This window comes from Staurois parvus, unplaced genomic scaffold (assembly GCF_062004578.1).
Source record: "Staurois parvus isolate SC_StPar_1 unplaced genomic scaffold, SC_StPar_1.0 ptg000096l, whole genome shotgun sequence".
NCBI classification, from domain to species: domain Eukaryota; kingdom Metazoa; phylum Chordata; class Amphibia; order Anura; family Ranidae; genus Staurois; species Staurois parvus.
Window position 1 is genome coordinate 5022925 of NW_028317892.1, and position 7076 is coordinate 5030000.

The following is a 7076-nucleotide window of genomic DNA, read 5'->3' on the forward strand; positions in this document are numbered from 1 at the left end:
TGTATTTGTTGAAAAAATGCATCCTAGGAATGGCGGTAGTGCGAGTGAGTGCCTCCATATGGTCAGTGTGCAGTGAGGCAACAGCTCACATAAAATCTGAGCAAGACCCAGAGGAATATGGCTATCACTGTAATAGCACAGACTACTACAGTGATTTTCAACTTCACCGATGGCCCATTAGGTATGAGTTATGCATACTTATATTGTACCAAGCTGAACTAGTGTAAGTATCCAATACAAATAAAAACAGAGGCAGGCTAAAAGAGAAGGTTTTTAGGTGCGAGCTGTGAAAATGTGGAATAGACTCCCTCAAGAGTTGGTTCTGGCCAGCTCAGTAGAGTGCTTCAAAAAGTCCTGGATTCTTTCCTAGATGCACAGAATATAACTGGATACTAACATTTATAGGTAAAGTTGATCCAGGGAATATCCGATTGCCTCTCGGGGATCAGGAAGGAATTTTTCCCAGCAGGAGCAAATTGGATCATGCTCAGCTGGGTTTTATTGCCTTCTTCTGGGTCAACTGTGGGTATAAGATTATAACTTTGTTTTTTTTAATGGTTGAACTGGATGGACTTTTGTCCTTTTGTAGCCAGACTAACTATGTAACTATGTAGCATTGGTTGGAAATAAATATCCCATGTTTTGAGGAATATCTATAATCAAAGCGTGGGACGACCAAAATTGTTTCTGAAAAGGGCAGGAAGCTGTTGATATCTTTTTCTACACAGGGTACAACTTTACAGTAGGACATATCCATTAACTGGGTATTTTTTTTACATTCAGTTGGATACAACCCAGTTGAAGAATGGATTGGTATAACTAAAGCTGGCCCTATACTTTGTGTGAATTTACTAACAACTCCAATGTACTAGGAATCAACCATATAACGGTATAGTGTGTGATTTAAATTGCATTACAATTTTTGGACTCTATAGCAGGCACTTTAGGTACTCACATGGATATTGGCTTTCTATTCAGAGGTCCCATGTCTACACTGGTGTACATGCTGCTATTCTGAACATATCAAGTGGATTGAGGATATCACGTGCCACTTCTCCTGGACCTTTCCATAATTCAAGTTGTGAGTACATAAAACTGTCAGACAGGCAGTGCCTATCCTGTACATAACCCTTCCTAACAGGACTCCAACCTCACACTCATATATACTAGTGTCAAAAGGAAAAACTTAGCAAGCATTCCTGGATCACACAGGGTGCTCCTTTATGCTAGGATGAAAAACGTATTTAGTTGAATGGGTAAATACATGCAAGCGTTCCAAGGCAGTGCACATATAAGCTTTAGTGTATATCAGGACAGCATGCAGCAAGATGTTACATAATATTTGCAAAGTTTTTCACAGTCTTTCACTATTTAAAGCTGAACTCTAAGAAAAATAAATGTCCTCCCTTGCTGTGTGGCTGCACTCACACTGCAAGGCTTAACTGCTTGTTTTATTTATCTGATCCCTTGCTCCCACAGGCTCCTCCACTCTGCAAGACTGGTCCCTGCATGCTTTTCTCCCCTACACTTTAGCGGTCAGATGCCTATGACATCACTGCGCTTATACAATCCAAAGTCCATATGTCCAAGGCTTAAAGTAGCTCATAGACATCAGATCACAGTCTCCTGATCAGGGGTGGACTGACAACTCATGGGGCCCCTGGGCAATAGGAGATCATGGGGCCCCTGTGTCATTGCCCAAACTCAAAAAAGCCTATGAAAAGGTACCAGGGGCATCTCATGGGGCCCCCTACTGGCCCCAGGCCCTCTGGCAGTGCCCAAGTTTCCAAATGGTCAGTCCGCCTCTGCTTCTGATCCAGCAATTTTGACCCCGAACAGGCAACTATTATATATCAATGGATCATCCCAAGAGGGTCAATTAAAAAAAAAAATCAAAGTGAGAGAGAGATAAATGCATCACTCTGCTGCTTCTCCTTTCTCTGCCCAGTCACAGGCTGGAACAGATCCAGGATGATCTGGGCTCAGAGGAAGTTGTTTGAATGATGCCGGCCATCAGACTGATATAATTAGTGGACAAAAAAAGTACTCAGGGGGGAAACTCTGGGTTAAAGGTGAATATTGCACAAAAATCTGGTTTTGTTGTTTTATCTTTTAACGGACTTTTAATTTTTATCTTGTTATCCTTGGCAGGTGTTACAAGGTTGAATGAAAGCAGGATATTCAATAGATATTCAATAGAAAGGATGGGACTTTCAGGGTGCATGAACATGAGTACCAAACATATTAAAAAGATATATAATTTTATTTCATATTTTTAAAACAAAAAAAAAAGAAAAAAAAACCCATAAAAACAATTTCAGTACTAAGTGTGGAACCAAAATTCAAACTTGATTATATAATTGTAGTTACTCCCTACATGTTTCGCCCTCACTGGCTTCTTCAGGGGCGATTTTTGAAGAGATTTCAACCGCCAAGGCAGTCTAAAAGTATATCAAAAAAATTATACAATTACCAAACAACTTTAATGTATCCAATACAAACAGTGTATCAATCAAATATATATGTATATATGGGACTCAATGGCTCACCCTGGATGTGAAAGCTTGCAGAGCTAAATGGAAATAACCTATCAAAGACTTTAATTGGCCCACACATCCAAAACAGTTGTAGAGGATGTAATAGGCATCAAATATCCATCTAGGCATAATAGAACAAAAAATAAAAAATAAAAAGTTAATTTAATTGTACGGAGGATATGAGGAGGAGGTCATAATTCATTAAGTGATTGAGGTTAACTTAAACAGTTTTACCTGTTGGATGTTGTAGAAGGATATATGGTTTAACCTAACAAGGATCTAATTGACCTATACGTCCAAAACCGTAAAAGTTGAATGAAAACACCAGCCCACCCAGTTCTGCTTTAATACTTAGTAACACCAATCTCCTAATACATTCATGTATTTGTCATCCAAGAACCGCTATCAGTAATCATCTGCATGGTACAGCTATAGTCAACAGCCCAGGATGATAGGTTGCCCAAAAAGTTGTTATACAATGTTACCATCTATACTGGGTGCTTTGTGAATTGAAAACACCAGGCCACTATTTGATCTCAGCTTTGCTGATGTAATCAGTTACATTAATTGCCTTTCTTTATGAACCAACTCATTTAATCAAAAGCCAGCCTGTTAACTGTGACTACCAGTGGATGATGTACTCAACAAGCACTGTTTCTAGAAGTAGAGTCCAATTAATTCTGCACCATCACTTGTTTCCCACATTTCTTTTGATAAACATGACTGCTATTTCAATAAGAGTGGACGATAAAATAGATCAAAGGAAAACTACAAACAGTTTAGATGATCAAAAGCAAAGAATAAACATAACAGAGGTGTGATTTTTTTTTTTTTAAATCTGTTTCCACTTCTTCTTGACTGACTCTTTTGATTTACATTTGCCAAAGAATAGAGACAATGTTGGTAATGACAATGGGGGGTAAGAGGGATGGTGCTATGTTTATCAGCTTTAAAATAAGAATCATATTGTTTGTAGAAACATTTTGTTACCGATTACCGATTGTCGAAACTTGTTACAGGTCCTACTGCCATGCAAAAGCTTTGAGACGAATACGCACTATTGAATGCAATGGGCCTAAGCTACCTAAAAGGAAATGCATATGAGCTGATCAGGATTGAAATTATGGTAATTGGTGTATTTGTGTGTTTGTGTTGAGAGTTTGCAAATGGATAATCCCTTAACTAAAGGATCCTGCTGAAGTGTACACTCATGTTCAATGGAGGCATCAGGGTCCTGGTTTGTATTGTGTATTGAACATAAATAAAATGGGGGAGATTTACCAAAACTGGAGCACTCAGAATCTGGTGCAGCTGTGCATGGTAGCCAATCAGCTTTTAGGCTCCATTCATACTCGTGGGACTTGTCATGTGACTTTGGACAGCAAAATTGCATTACAAGTTGTGGCGCATTCTTTTCAATGGCACCTGGTACGATTTAAAATTGCAGTGACTTTGAAAAGGTGCCTGCACTACTTTATTGAGGCTTTTTATGCAACTTTGATCCAGAGAGTGTAAAGTTGGATCAAAGTTGAACCCAAAGTCACATCAAAGTGACAAAAATCGTGTAACTTTGGAGTCACGCAAGTGTGAGTGGAGTCTTAGGCTCCGTTCACACCTATGCAGTTTGCTTTTTGTCTGTTTTGCAGTGCTTTTCGCAGTTCATTTTGCGTTTTTCTACACGTGTTTCTCACATGTTTTTGATCCTTCAGACCTTCAGACTTTAGGAGGGCCGGAGGGCCCAGTGGGAGTAGAAAAGTTCCCATTGTCAGTAGGAATGAAAAAAAAAGACATAGTGCTTGTAGTCAGTGGAAGGAGGAATAGTGTACAGTCATTGGTATTAGTTGGCGGAACGGTGCCCCATCATTGGTATTAGTGGGAGGAATAGTGCCCCATCATTGGTGTCAGTGGGATGAACAGTGCCCCATCATTGGTGTCAGTGGGATGAACAGTGCCCCATCATTGGTGTCAGTGGGATGAACAGTGCCCCATCATTGGTATCAGTAGAAGGAACAGTGCCCCATCATTGGTATTACTAGGAAGAATAGTGCCCCATCATTGGTATTACTAGGAAGAATAGTGCCCCATCATTGGTATTAGTTGGAGGTACAGTGCCTCATCATTGGTATTGCTAGGAGGAATAGTTCCCCATCATTGGTATTACTAGGAGGAATAGTGCCCCATCATTGGTATTAGTTGGAGGTACAGTGCCCCATCATTGGTATTACTAGGATGAATAGTGCCCCATCATTGGTATTAGTTGGAGGTACAGTGCCCCATCATTGGTATTACTAGGATGAATAGTGCCTCATCATTGGTATTACTAGGAAGAATAGTGCCCCATCATTGGTATTACTAGGAAGAATAGTGCCCCATCATTGGTATTAGTTGGAGGTACAGTGCCTCATCATTGGTATTGCTAGGAGGAATAGTTCCCCATCATTGGTATTACTAGGAGGAATAGTGGCCCATCATTGGTATTAGTTGGAGGTACAGTGCCCCATCATTGGTATTACTAGGATGAATAGTGCCCCATCATTGGTATTAGTTGGAGGTACAGTGCCCCATCATTGGTATTACTAGGATGAATAGTGCCTCATCAATGTATTAGTGGGAAGAATAGTGCCCCATCATTGGTATTAGTGGGAGGAATAGTGCCCCATCATTGGTGTCAGTGGAATGAATAGTGCCCCATCATTGGTGTCAGTGGGAGGAATAGTGCCCCATCATTGGTGTTAGTGGGATGAATAGTGCCCCATCATTGGTGTTAGTGAGATAAATAGTGCTCCATCATTGGTGTTGGTGGGATGAATAGTCCCCCATCATTGGTATCAGAGGAAGGAATAGTACCCCATCCTTGGTATTAGTTGGAGAAATAGTGCCCCGTCCTTGGTATTAGTTGGAGGAATAGTACCTAATTGTTTATATCAGTGGGAGGAATTGTGCCCCATTATTGGTGTCAGTGGAAGGAAAAATGCCCCATAGTTGGTGCCAGTGGAAGAAATGGCGCCTCCCTATTTGTGTCAGTGGGAGGAATAGTACTCCGAGGGCCGGATAAAGGCAAGCAAAGGGACACATTCGGCCGCAATTTGGAGACTACTGTTCTATACTTAAACAGCAGGTACACATAAGAGTAACATTTCAGTTATAGGTAGTGCCTAGTGTCCTGAATCAGCTGCCAGCTTCTTGTGTGTTCTGGATACAGCAACAGCGATGTCCCCTTCTATGTTCCTGTCCACCTATGAGTTCCTGAGTAATTCTGACTACTTTTGCATGTTCCAACTGCTCCTGTTGCCTTCTCCATAATATAAAATAAATTGAATCCAACAGAGAGTGTGGAACCCCTCACAATAGTCACAGCAGGTGTGCAGAACCAGGAGATCAAGGGCAGATATCTCACTTATATCTGATAATTCAATAAAGTCCAAGTGACACTTTTCGGACACTAAAACTCTTTAGAATGGCCAGTGCCATATTCAAAACTAGGTTCTGCCCATTTTGTTAGTTTTGCCAACATGTGCTGCAGACTTATGATAGCTTCCTAATGCCACAATGACTTTTACAAGGTGGTGCAATTACTACACCAAATTCAAAAATAATTACCACCAGTTTGTAGACAATGAAATAGGAAGTAAGTAAGACCAAATGAAGTTGAAATACAGAGACAGGCATTGTGCCCATCTCTGTACAGCATGTAGGAGGTGGAATATTTATTGCTGCTGTCTATTCTTCTCCCCTTACTGTGACTTTTTGTTAAAGATGCTGTTGGCTGTGAAGCTTTCTGGCAACCAGTGATTCTGAGAGGGGATAGAGCCTGATTGGGTAGCTGAGACGCTAGTTCCCCATCAGGTCCTCTCTCCCCTTGTGATTGACAGCAGGCAGTGGGTGGTGTCTATAGTGAATAGCAGACTGTCTGTTGACTATGGATCCACCTAGTTTCTGTTGCAGATCACAAGGAAAGTGGATTTGATGGGGAACTAGTAGTCTCAAGGGCTGACCCTTGAATAAAAAGAGTAAGACATTTTGTTGCTACTCCTTAAAGGATGACTATGCTTTTATATGATTTTCCTCTAAGTTACCCCCTCCTGCCCCCAAGGTAGAAAGTCGGCCATACATAGATCGAAATTCATCAGGAACTGGCCAAATTTAAATCCTTGTATGGGCAGGCTGGTTGTATACAAGCCAATCTATCGACTGATACAACCAGCCTGTTTGAAATGTTCTCTTGAGCAGCACTGCTGAGTGCTGTTGAGTGTATTGTGATGGTGGGAAAATCTGCCCATTGTAAGAAAACAAAGGCTCAGCAGGAGGGATTCCCTCCATCCACATCAAGTGTGTGGAGGGGGGAATCGAATCATTTTCTTTCATTCAACCCACTGGGTTGACTTGTGCATAGCCAGCCTTAAGCTAACCACACGCTATTCAAATTTCAGCTTGTTCATGATGCATCAGTTGAAATTCACTTAGTGGGTGGCCCTGTAGGCCCCCTCCTGCGCAACATCCTTTGACTGAAAAATTGCCTGGAGTTGGGTTTAAAGTATA